The sequence below is a fragment of the Anolis carolinensis genome, chromosome 4, assembly GCF_035594765.1.
Source record: "Anolis carolinensis isolate JA03-04 chromosome 4, rAnoCar3.1.pri, whole genome shotgun sequence".
NCBI lineage: Eukaryota > Metazoa > Chordata > Lepidosauria > Squamata > Dactyloidae > Anolis > Anolis carolinensis.
In genome coordinates this window covers 70,999,224-71,013,014 of record NC_085844.1, presented here as the reverse complement: position 1 = coordinate 71,013,014, position 13,791 = coordinate 70,999,224, and the positions used below count along the sequence as shown (strand labels likewise).

Below are 13,791 nucleotides of genomic sequence, written 5' to 3'. Positions count from 1 at the left end.
TTGTCCGTAGACACCTCCAAGGTCATGTGGCCGGCATGACTGCATGGAACGCCGTTACTTTCCCGCCTGAGCGGTACCTATTGATCTACTCACATTTGCATGTTTTCGAACTGCTAGGTTGGCAGAAGCTGGAGCTAACAGCGGGAGCTCACTCCACTCCCCGGATTTGAACCTGGAACCTATTGGTCTGCAAGTTCAGCAGCTCAGCGCTTTAACACACTGAGCCACCGGAGGCTCGCCCATGACTGATAAGGGCAAAAATACCTGGTCCCCGGTTAACCTAAACCTGAGCAACCTTTAAGAGGAATGTGTTGGAGAAGTCTCCCACAAAGTTGTTGAGGCCAGACTCTCCCCATTCCAAGGGCATTTAGTTTCACCTCATCTCTTCAAGATGGATACCAGATAAATGTTTTAGCTTATGGCCTTCAGCCCAAAGGGGGTGGTGCCCTTGGTGTATGCCAGATTGTATATTCCCCTATCAATTTACCGGCACAGATTGCGGGCAGATGTCCATCTTGTCCCCAACCCCCACCAAATTTTCTAACACCTCCCTAATTCCTGCCTGCAAACCTAACAGAAATTGAAAGTTGCCCGCATCCAAAAAGGAATGAAGTTGAGGCGGCTGGCTAATTCCTGCCCATCTCTTCTCGGGGGAGAAGGCAAATAACTCTCTAGTCCCACAGCTTTGCTGTTGGAAGACAGTCCCATGTGTATATACTGTATGTGCATTGAAAATGCCTGTAAAATAATGCATAACTCATTATAGACACCTGTTCTTGGTGAAGTACTTTGTAGGCTTCAGAATGAGGGGCAAGGTGGCTGCTGAAAAAAGGCCTCAGTGTCATGGCTCGCTAGTAGGGGGCTAAGTGACCCACTAGGAGGGGTATTTGATGACCTCTTCCCCTACCTGTCAGTCCTCCTTCCCTCACTTCCAATGTCTCTGGAGTACTGATATCTCTCCTGGAATTGGGGGGAAACCTGTAGAGTAGTTTGAGGCCATGTCCCATGGTTAGTGTAATCACCACCCTGGTCTCAAACCATTTTTATGTCTGTCATCTAATTACCTGTGCACCAAAAATGGTTCCTCCCAGATAAGTTCAAAGATGCCTTATACTGCCAGTGCAGATGTGTCCAAAGTCAATTTAAGTTAAAAACCGAAGCTGCCTGGGTAAATGTGGAGATCAAAATACACAATGCTTTTACATTTTATACTTCTCTAATTTTCATGACACAGTTCTCAGCTTTTTAAAAAGGCTACAAAAACTATAATATGTGTTTTAAGATAAAGGATGCTTAGAACATTTTGGAAAAATGCATTCAAAAGTCAATTTAAATATGAACTTAAATGAAGATTTTCATGAAATTTAAAGGTATTCACAATGTAGATACAAGGAGGAATAGATTTATGAATGGGTGTACCATTCATGTTACATATGACATATCAGGCAGCAGAAATAAGAAAAGCCACCAGTTTGTTTCCATTGTCATACAGGTTGAGCATCCCTTAACTAGAAATCAAAAATTCTCCAAAATTTGAGATTGTCTACATGGGTGGTTGAGATAGTGATAGTGCTTTCCGACAATGACCACAAATTTTGTTTTATGTACAAAATTGTTCAAAATATTGTATAAAATTACCTCAAGGCTATGTCTATTGTATGTATAATATGTGAATTCTGTGTTTAGTGTTCAGACTTCGGTCTCCAAGATATCTCATTATGTACATATATGCAAATATAGATATTCCAAAGTTCAAAGAAATACAAATTCCAAAACACTTCTGGTTCAAAGGATTTCAGATAAGGGATACTCAACCTGTTTTTGGATCAAAAGGCCAAAATGTAATCAGCAAAAAATATTATTGATGCATTGTTGCTAGATGTTTTCAGATGTAATATAAGCTGGACTATTATTTAAAAAATGTAAATGATGATATAGAGTAACAAATAGAGTGGATATTTGTTATTATTCTTTCATAAAAACAGAAATGCACGGTTTTCAAATTGGTCATGCTAATTGACTAATTAGGTTTCACTATGAAGTCACTATGTTTATTACAGCCTGTATTCACAGTTTTCTTCATAGACATGGAGTAAACATAGTTGTTTCTCACTCCCCTCCCCAACTCCTCTCATTTTTAAAATAATTACAGGGAGAGAGTAACCAGCAGGATTGCCTTCAAAATGATAGAGATCCTTAGAGCATCTTTAAGATTTCCCAAGACAAGTTTTAAAACTTTTTATATTTCTGTTCAGGTGAATTGGCCCAGTTGTGCTGTTTAAGACATAATGTCCTTGTCTATAATCTTTGTTTTTCAAACCCAATTGAATGCTTTATGTATTACCATGACTACTAGCTTTAGCTCTAGACAAAATAGCTTGTTTATTTTTATTTTCCCCTCTTAACATGCAAAACAAATATTATACATGCAATTATTAGATAATTTATGGAAAGTGGACTTCAAACATGCAATCAGTGCAAAAACAGAGCTATTCATAAACAGATGTTCAATACAACTTTAGCTTGTGTTGTTTCCTTTTATGTTACTTTGGCTCTGGTAGCTACTTAATCTTTTCCCATTCACTTTATCATTATTATTATAAGGTACTATAGTAAAGTGATGATTGATAATTTTCATTAACCTAAGTTAAAAATAACCATTCCCAATATTTTAGAGAATATTATCAATCAGAGATTCATATTATACTAAACTGAAGGTAAGCTTTGCCAAAGTTTCATTCACATGCTCCATCTGTAATGAAGGAAATGATGTTGCATGCTGTTGTTAATTGCCATCAAGATGGTTTCAAATTATGGTGACCCTATAAATGATGGCACCAACTGTCATCAACAACCTTGCTCAATCCTGCAAACTCAGACTTGTGGCATCCTGGATTGAGTCTTATCCATCTATAACATATTTTCCCGTTTTTCTATTGCCTCCACTTTGCCATGCATTATTGATCTTTCTAATGAGTTATGTTGTCTTGTGACATGGTCAAGGTACAACAGCCTCAGTTTGGACATTCTAGCTTCTAGGCCAGTGGTGTCAAAATAATTTTCACTGAGGGTCATCATGGTTGCCTTCAAAGTGCCGTTTGTAATTGTAAGACTGTACAAAATAACTATGTTGCCCTGGCATTCAGAGAATTGCAGACCACATAGAATGTGGTGGGTCGATTTGGCCCATGAGCCTCGTGTTTGACACATATGGTCTAATGAGTGTTTGAGATTGATTTGTTCAATTTTTTGTCTTTTTGGCAGTCATTGATATCTGTAAAAGTCTTTTACAGCATCACATTTGGGTCAGTTCCATTTCTACCATCTTTCTTCACCATTTAGCTTTCACAACCATGCATAGAGATTGGAAATACAATGATATTCATGATCATGACTTTTGAATTTGATTATATATTTTTTTTTACACTTGAGAATCATCTGTTCTTTGATAGCTGACCTTCCAAATCTTCTGATTTTTTTCTCCATTTGAATTAAGACTGAGCCAGGGTATAGAAAGTCTTTGATTATTTTGATGTCTTCATTGTCCACTCTGTAAATAATTTGTGTTCATTATTTTTTCCTTGATGTTCAACTGTAAACCTGCTTTGTATTTTTCTCTTTGACCTTTCTGTTTTCTGCTAGTGGTATGGTGTCATTTGCTTATCTTAAATAGACATTCCTTCCTTCAGTTTTCATGCCTCCTCCTTCTGAGTGTCTTTCTATGATTTAAGTGTAGCATTAGTAGAAAAACATGCCTAACAATGTCCAGCTATGGGGATTTGTATTGTGGGTTCTTTACATTTCAGATTTTTTGAACTTGAAAAAGGTGTTTTCCATGAAATGTTTATTCTTTCTCTGAATCCCAGTTTTAATGTGGCCCATACATTATATCTTAAATTATTGTTTATTTAGTTGGATTTTTAGAAGTGCTGATGTAACAGCTGTCTTGGCATACCTGTTTTACCTTATAGAATTGCTGTCAACTAAATCTGTGACTGTTATTTCTTCCAGGAAAGCAAATATAAGGAATTCTCATAAAGATAAATCCCGTCAATCTGAGAGGACCCAATGGACACACAATGCAGATGGTCATGTGACAATGACTGCTCTGCTGTTTGCCAAGTTGGCCATTTAGTATGTGGTGAATGAATAGATTTTGCTCCCCTTCTTTCATTAATGCACTGAATGGAGATTTGCGGAAGTGCTTCAGCAAATAACTGCTGGGCTGCATTGCATTCCCATTAGATCTTATACTGGCAACCCCCGAAAGGCATGTGAATAACTATCCTTAAAATTGAAGCTACTTTGATTATTTGAATGAAATGTGAAACAATGCTGGCTGTGATAAAATATTCAGATAAGAGCTTATGCCTCACATTGTCACTTCACTGCAGTGCACCGACTGGCAAAGATGAGAACGGATACAGATTCACAAAACCACTTTTGAAAAAAGTAATCACATGAAGGTAATGATGCTTGTTCCTTTTATCTCCCCAATTAATCCCTGAACTTCCTGTTATAGATAACTAGTGCTGGGCATCATTACCATGTGACAATAAATGTGAGTTTTTCTTATTTCAAGTAAGTACACTAATGAAGTAAAAAAAAAGTTGACCAGTTCATTTGGAAGCTTATTGTGTGTACAGGTTATTCATCTAAATGCCTGCAGCATGTTGTCCAAAATCTTGGGTTTTCCAAGTGTGCTAGTGCTCTGATTGATCCAATGAAGACATGCAGGATGAAGGCAGGAATAGAAATCATTTATTTGCAAATGGTCAAAGTGGATGCCAGGGGATATTGCGTAATCTCAAATCTGACATGCCTTCCAGTTACAAGCATGGGTATTTTATAGACATTTTACAGTATTTACAAAGAGTGGACAACTGCTGTGATTGGTGCAATCTCATTGGTTCCAAAGTACATTAATTAACAGTTTGTGATTGGTGCAGAGTGTGGAATAAATTGTCATTGGTTAAACTTGAAGCTTTCTGCTGCCTAGCATGTACACCCACTTTGGAGGGCAGAGAGGTTGGGAAAGAATGCAAACTAAGTCATGGGGACAAAGAATGGTTGATGGGTTTATCCCTGGGGACATTGTTTCCACGGTGTTCCCAGATTTGAGACAATGGGTGGCCAGGTGTCCTGATAGTTCAGAGATTAGGAAAAAAGTTGCTGAAGCTTTCATTAGTTAGAAGTGAAGGTGAGTTGATGAGCTGATGGTTTCTGCCAAGCACTGGTCTTTGGGAGATACAGGAACCGGCCAATGGCCATTCCCTGTTTATTGTGAAGGTGCAAGTCAAGGGGATATGTAGTGAATGGGTGAATGAGGAAAATGGCCCTGCTTGAGTTTGGGGAAATTTCAGAGTGGCATCCAGGAGACTTCCTTAAGTCATCTATTTGAGCCCGGATTGGGGTTCTGCTTTTTTTGGAGCGGGGGTCAACAACAATCATAAGCAGCCTTTCTGACTACTTAGATGATGATCCATAAGTTTGATCCAAAATTACTCATAAATAAATAAATTAGGACCATTTAAATCAATAAAACGTTGGTTGATTAGCCATGGTTACCTTAAATGTCAGTGGTTCGACTCCAAATGTGACTAAGTCTGAATCTAAAACCATTTTTCTAGTTCAGACACACATAAATTCCTTCAAGTGAACTACTTCATGCAAAATGTTTGCCTTGATCCTCAAGATGACAAATCAAGAGACATAGTGGTCTTCCTATAGCTCTTGGCTATGGAATGGGAAAGGTTCCCATTCATAAATGAAATTTGTGTTTAGATTTTGAGTAGACATATCTAATTGTGTCTTCCCAGTGAATGTGAACATATTCACTGGAGTTTCTTTGTCAGTTGAAGTATCTTTACATTGTAAGTAACAAACAAACAAACTCCATGTGGACATATAAGTAATCCACAACATTTGGGCTAGTTCCTCAGCCCTCAGATGATGTCTGGCTGTAGAAATCCTGTCATAAGGATAAACAAGGCAAGAAAGAGGAAAATCTGGATGATCTACTGAAATTTCCTTGAAAAATGAAGCAATTCACTAAACATTTACAGCTGTTTTTAAAGAACGGAAAAGATGTCAAACACCCACAACAGAGACAATAGACTAGAAAAAGGTTACTTCGTGTAGCAAGAAATCTGTGCAGAAGTCACTCCTTGTGCTTTACTCTGCTCTTTTTTATTTGAATACTAGCTTGGGTAACCGGCGTTGCCTGGGTTATTAGAATAAGTCATTTTTTATTTTACAAAATGCAAAATGCACACCTCATATCATGCCAAATTAGCTGCCTGAAACACTATCAATACTTAAAGTTTGTCATGTTGGACAAGTTTGCTCTCAAGATGCATCATCACTGGTTTAGTATGCTCTCCAGCTGCAGGATGTAACTCCCATCATGGTGGGTCAGTCACCTCAAATCTCTCCAGTACATTCAGTTGGTCATGGGAGTTGTGTCTGCCAAGGTAGGTCTAGGTCCATCATCGGTGGGGTTCGGAGTGCTCTTTGATTGCAGGTGAACTATACATCCCAGTACCAAGAACTCCAAAATGACTAGGCCAATTCCCCTCAAAACCCACCAGTATTCAAATTTGGGCATATCAGGTATGCATGCTATGTTTGGTCCAGATCCATCATTATTTGGGTTCACAGTGCGCTCTGGATGTAGGTGAATTGCAATTCCTATAAATCTGTCCAAAGACCTCCAGTATTTTTTGCTGGCCATGGGGGTTCTGTGTGCCAAGTTAGTTCCAGATCCATTGTTGATAGGGTCCAGAGTGCTCTTTGATTGCAGGTGAACTATAAATCCCAGTACCTACAATGGCTATAAATCAAGGTAAATTCCCCCCAAATCTCTCCAGTATGTTTTGTTGGTCATGTGGGTTTTGTGTGCCAAATGTGGTCCAGGTCCATTGCCAGTGGGGATCACAGTGTCCTGACTTGATGCAGGGTGAACTACAACTTCCATCATGTGGAGTCAATCCTCCAAACTCCTCCAGTATGTTTAGTTGCTGCTCAGTTCTGCTGTTATGCAGATAGAGTTGAAAATGGTAGGAAAGGATTAAGGGAGAGGCAGTGGGTAGGGCCATGCAAATTCCACACCAATTGAGGCAGTAAGGAACCCTGGGATGCCTGCCTGTGTGGAGGAAACATGTAAAATCTAGGATAAAATTGTCCTCGAATGAAAGTATTCCTTGGGGTTGGGCTACATGTTCATGGTGTTCGCTGTAACCTGCAATGTTCCTTGGAGGGAGGGTCATTGGTGGCTCCTCAGTACTGTAGGTTATAACCATTTGTGGAGACTGGAGGCTGTCTGTGTAAGTGGACACCTCTGCCACATACACACATACAGATTTTCACTTTTATTATGTGTATAGATTTATAATTAGTTACTTAAGAAGGCAGTGCAGGTAAAGAATCACTGCTCAGAAACTTCACTCAGATTTTTCAAATATGTATTCCTATTGGCAATGGCATACAACTCTCCCTAAATCTCAACAATTCACAAAACATCATGAGCATTCATTAATTTAATTTTACATCTGTATGATCAAAGTCAGGTTGATGATCTCAAGGTTTTTAAAGCTTGTCCAAATAATATTTATATTTTTGCCCTAATTAAAATGTTGCTTATTCTCTTATCTGAAATTTTAAGGCGATATTAATATGGGAGAATAGTTAAGGTGTAAAACTGCAATAAAACTGAAGTGTAAGTGTTGGCTGCTTATCTAGAATCTAATAAATACAGAACCAGTTTCTTTTCCCTCAATATGGGGTTTCATAGTCTGGTTGCTGCTACAAAAAAGTCTTGTCGTAACTTAGCCTATTCAGGGGTCCTTTTTACAGTGAACAGTTATGCTATGATTCTGCTTTAACTGTCATGGCAACGTCCTATAGAATCCTGAGATTTTCAATTTAGGGAGGAGCCCCGGTGGCGAAGTGCATTAAAGCACTGAGCTGGAGACCGAAAGGTCCCAGGTTCAAATCCCGGGAGCGGCGGGAGCGGCCGCTGTTAGCTCCAGCTCCTGCCAACCTAGCAGTTCGAAAACATGCCAATGTATTGATGAGTCCATCAATAGGTACCGCTCCGGTAGGAAGGTAACGGCGCTCCATGCAGTCATGCCGGCCACATGACCTTGGAAGTGTCTACAGACAACGCCGGCTCTTCACGCCAGCTCTTTGGCTTAGAAATTGAGATGAGCACCAACCCCCAGAGTCAGACATGACTGGACTTAAAGTCAGGGGAAACCTTTACCTTTTTATTTACTATTCACAAAGAAACCTATATACTGTAAAGGTATCTGATCTTGAAGCAAAGTAAGGTCAGCCTTGTTAATACTTGAATAGGAGCCCACCAATGAATACCAGATGCTCTAGGCTATGTTCAAAGGCAGAAACTGATAACCCATCTCCAACTATTCCTTCTCTAAGAAAATTCTCTAAAATTAATGGGTTGGCATAAATTGACAGGTGACTTGAAGGCACATACACACACGTTTGGTATTCTCAGCCAGAGTGCAAGTATTTCAGCAAATTACGAAACTGTTTTTCATAAGATGTTGCCATGACAGTTAAATCACAACATTATAATTATGGAGTGTGAAAGGGTCTTGAGTGATGTGACATAACAAGGTCTCTGATGATGATTGCAAATTATGGACAGAATTATGTGGGATGAAGTAGTTCTTAAGATGGTGGTACATGTCTTAGTTACATCCTGTTTGGATGACTGTAATATGCTCTACGCAGAGCTGCCTTTGAAGAGTATTTGAATATTTCAGCTGGTCCAAAGTGTTGTGGCCAGATTGTAAACTGGGGCTGTCTACAGGGAGTGAACAATCCCTCCACTGGCTGTGTGGTGTGTTTTAGAGCACAATTAAAAAACGCTGGTCATAACCTATAGAGCCCTATATGGCTCAGGTCCAGGCTATTTGGCAGATCGCTTCTCCCAGTATGAACCTGCCTGGGCCATGAGATCCTCAGGAAAGACCCTTCTCTAGGTTCCACCACCATCACAAGCTCAGTTGGTGAAAACAAGAGAGCGGGCCTTCTCAGTGGCTGCCCCATGAATTTGGAACTCCCTGCCCAGGGAAGCCAGAATGGCCATCTCCCTGCTAAACCTTGCTATTCAGACACACTTTTAGAGAAGAAAGTTTTTAAGACCAAACCAGAGGGTGCTGTGTAGTGTTTTGTGTATTTTAACAGGTCTTTAATGGTTTTACTGGTGATAACTATTTATTTTTAATACTCCTATGTTTAATTCTATTATGGTGTTTGTATGTCTTGTTTACATTGAATTGTTTTCAACATTCTCTTTTAAGTTGTTGTTGTTTATTTATTCAGTCACTTTTGACTCTTTGTAACCTCATGGACCACTCCACGGCAGAGCTTCCTGTTGGCCTTCGCCACCCCCAGCTTCAAGGATATCTCTTTTAAGAGCATAAATAAAATAAAGTAAAATAAATAAGTGAGCACAGCCCCAAATTATTTACTACTTTCTTGGTCAAAACCAACACCCTCAATAGTAAAAATGCAGCTATGTCAAGAGTAATAAAATGTGGTCTACTAAGGTCAGGCTTGGACAAAAGCCTGGAGCTGCTTTTTGAACTAGTTTTAGGCAATAGATCTTGTAAAACTACACCTTCCAGGTTTCTATAGCATTGAGCCAGGGCTGTTAACGTGATATCAAACTATATTAATTCTACCCTGTGGGTGTACCCTGAGATTCCAGATGCAGTGTCTAATTTCTGTTTTCATCAAATGGAACTATGATCAGAAATGCTTCTAGGATCATGACTCAAATCCATGTTCAAGTGCAGGAAACATAGGGAGGCCTCCAGTGTGATTTACTCTGGGAATGAAGGCTGGGCAGATCTTTAATGGAACACTCGTTCATTGAGAGACCACGTTAGGCCTCTCTGTTTTGCTCGTTATGTCTGTTGCTGCAACTGTTTGTTAAATTAATTTGCTATATAATCATATCCAGCCTTCAGTTTGGTATAAATTTCAAGTAAGCCCTTTTTGACAAGTGAAATGATTTTGCAGGCTATGTTATCAAAATTTTCCCTTGCAAGGGTAGTGTTTTATGTGTCCCTTGAGTCTCCTATAAACTTCCATTATTAATGGTGTGTTAGTGGTTATATTGATGCGCAATAGCATGGATATGGCATGCACAGTTATGGTCTTATAGTGCTGTAAACTATTTTAAGCAATGTGCTTTTCTAAGCTAAGTCCAGATAGCGTAGTATGGCACTGCTAATTATACTGATCTAATTAATCTAATTAAATGGCTGCTAGATATGTTGTACATGCCATTTATCTATACTAACACTGTGTAAACCTATTCTGCTTGTCCATGCATTTTATATATGGTTCAGCATTTCCCCTGAAATCATCTTTAACATTTGGCCAGTATCTTAGTCTGGCTTGTTCACAGTGCTAGGAGAACAAAGCTATGAGGAGCTACCTGAACAACAAAATAATAATAATACATAATTGCTAAGTTTGTATTTTGAAATTAATTTCATTTCACCTAGTTTTAAACTTTTTATTACACAGCATATTTTCCATTTTTATTTATTTTAACGTAGCACATTACTGATGTTAAAATATTATGCACAGTCATCCCTCTATATTTTGACTTTTGAAAATTTGATTAGTCACAGATTTAATTAAAATGCTTCTCTGGGAATCTCTAGGTTCTCTATCATCAATTTCTTCTATTTATGCTGGAGGACCTAAAGATTTCTAGAGAGAACACCTCCGCAATGCAATTTCTAGGGCTCCCAATGTAATTCTCTGTTCATCTTCCAGTGTAACCTGACCATAGACTTCTGCTGGAAGACCTAGAAATTTCTAAAGAATTATTCTCTCAGATAAGTCTATTTTTCTAATCATATTTTTTCATTTACAGGGGGTCCTGTGGTCCTAACCTCAGTGAATCTGGAAGGTTGACTGTATACACTTCTGAATAGTTCTGCATCAAAGACAAGCATGGTAGTGAAAGCTGGACAGTGAAGAAAGCTGATAGGAATAAAATCAACACATTTGAAATGTGGTTCCGGAGAACAGTTCTAAAGATACTCTGGACTGACATAAAGACAAATGAACGGGTCTAAGAGCAACTCAAGCCTGACATCATTTTACAGTATTGACTCATAAGAAACACAATAATGCTTAATAAGATAGAAGGAAGTAGAAAAAGACAAAGTCTACATTACATGGGGATGGACTCAATCCCAGCCTTGGTTAGCAAGTCCTGAACAGGTGACTGATATCAAGGTGATTTGGAGGTCTAACATACACAGGATCAATATTTTGACTTGTCAAGTCAAGATGTTGACTTAACAGCAAAAAATAGCAACAAACCAAAGATATAATTGTGGTAGTGTGCATTGCCACCTGAGCTGGTCTAGCTGTAGTAGTAACCTGTGTGAGACAGAGAAGACGTCAACCCTAAATACTGTGTAGCTAATTTTATTCCACTACTTTGTGAACATATTGGGTATATTTATTTGCATCACTGTACAAAGTGTTGGTTTTGAATTTTAAAGCCCTACATGTTTTGGGTCCAGGTTACCTACAGGATTGCTTTCTCCCGTAAAATCCTCCCCGCACATTTTGTTCCAATGAGGGCAGCTACTCCAGCCTGCCAGAACCCGACTGGCAATCGTCACTCAGAGGACTTTTTCATCAAATGGCCCAAGACTGTGGAATTTAAGCAATTGTGTTAAACCATCCCTCCACCTCACCCACCCTATTAACTTTCAAGACAAAACCCTAGCCCACCCCGAGTTTTAACTTAATGTTCATGTGGTCTGCCCTTGTTTTTATTGTCTCCTTGTTTTATTTTGTAATGGATATTATTTACTGTATTGTTTATTGTATTGTGTTGTGCTGTTCTTTATATGCTGTTTACATTGTATTGCTTTGGGCGTGGCCCCATGTAAGCCGCCCCGAGTCCCCATTGGGGAGATGGTGGCGGGGTATAAATAAAGTTTTATTATTATTATTATTATTATTATTATTATTATTATTATTATTCCATCTCAACAACATCTTATTCTTCAGGAAGGTGTCAGGAATGGTGTAATTTGTCCAGATGGCATTTGATGTTGAGTGAACTGATGTTGAATGAAAGACACAGCAACTAACCGCTAACGCACATCATAACAAAATCTAGTTCCCACTTTGACAAGCCAAGTGACTCACCTGCTCTCTTGCCACAAGCAGCAGCAGTAACAGTGACCATTAGGCCATTACTTATCAGAATCAAAATGGTTATGATGAGTGAATCAGAATTGAAGGATCAGAAGATAACGTTACCATTATAACCCCCTTTGAATATTTTCAGGGATAGAGATGGGGGGCAAAAAAGTGTACCTTCTGTATCCATGAATTTAACCATCTACAGATTGAAAATATTTTAAAAATCTCAAAAGGAAACATTGATTTCTCCATTTTATATAAGAATGCCATTTTACTATGCTATTGTATGTAACAGAACTTGAACATCCATGGATTTTGGTATCCCTGAGAGGTCCTAGAATCACACACCAGAGGATAGCAATTGTATGTTGCAATTGATTTTTTTCCCATCTCCTTTTTTTGTGATTGGCATGTATGGGTTTGTTCATGTCTGGAGCTGGTGCAGCAGTCATTCTTCCTAATAAACCCTTTTGATTTGTTGAAAGATAACCTCAGAGCCTGTAACCAAGGTACCAGTGCAATGAGAATTCAATCTGTGTGTATAAGAAAGGATTGATCCCATGGGCACCTTGCAGTGCTTGTAACCGCTAATTGGGCCTGTTAGGGTCAGCAATTAGCTCTGAGCTATTCAGAACTTCTGACAGCACCACCTTTATCTGTAAACCAGCACTTTCTCGAACAACAGTGCCTTAGATAATCCAAGAGTTCACCTAGTGCTATACAAAAGTGAGGCAAGCTTCTTTGGGAAAAGGTTGTGCCCTTGGGTCCTTTATGGAATTGGATCATTCGGTTCACCGTCATTCCATACGGAATAAGGAATTGATATCTTTATGACACAGAAAGTGGGGGAAACTCTGCTATAGCTTATGATTGCAATATGACTGCTTCTCTTTTCAGACACGACTGCAACATTATTGAGATCTGCAAGTTACTTAAACTGCTAAGATAAATAATAGGGTTATTTTAAAGGTAGACAGTTTTGTGCTTCTATCCGTCTTACTTTTATGGAGCAATTACAGATTTAGAATATTTCAGTACAATTGGTATTTGTGGAGGGTGACCAGATATTCTTACATATTTGCACTTTAACAGTTGAGCAAGAGGTTCATGACTGAATTGCTGAATTCCAGTCTAGGAATGAAGGAGCTTTGTGACAGTTCAAAGATTTTAAAAAATCACAATAATGGTGATATAAAAGGTAAAGGTAAAGGTTTCCCCTGATGCTAAGCCCAGTCGTGACCAACTCTGGGAGTTGGTGCTCATCTCCATTTCTAAGCCAAAGAGCGGGCGTTGTCTGTAGACACCTCCAAGGTCATGTGGCCGGCATGACTGCATGGAGCGCCGTTACTTTCCTGCTGGAGCGGTTCCTATTGATCTACTCACATTGGCATGTTTTCGAACTGCTAGGTTGGCAGGAGCTGGAGCTAACAGCGGCCGCTCCCGCCGCTCCCAGGGTTTGAACCTGGTACTCTACAAATATAATATAACGGGTCCTGTAGAATTCTCCATCAAACTACAGTTTGTTGGATCAAGTATGATTATTGACCCTTGAGCTGTGATCAGGGCATTTATAAA

The 13,791-nt window shown here is 39.1% G+C and overlaps 1 long non-coding RNA gene across 1 annotated transcript; it reads left to right on the top strand.

Annotated features, from left to right (window-relative positions):
- The first annotated feature begins 27 nt into the window (after positions 1-27).
- On the top strand, positions 28-12,022 carry LOC134298945 (uncharacterized). Its single transcript, XR_010006077.1, has 2 exons — positions 28-4,466; positions 10,922-12,022. It is a non-coding gene; the product is annotated as an uncharacterized LOC134298945 (long non-coding RNA).
- The last annotated feature ends 1,769 nt before the right edge of the window (positions 12,023-13,791 follow it).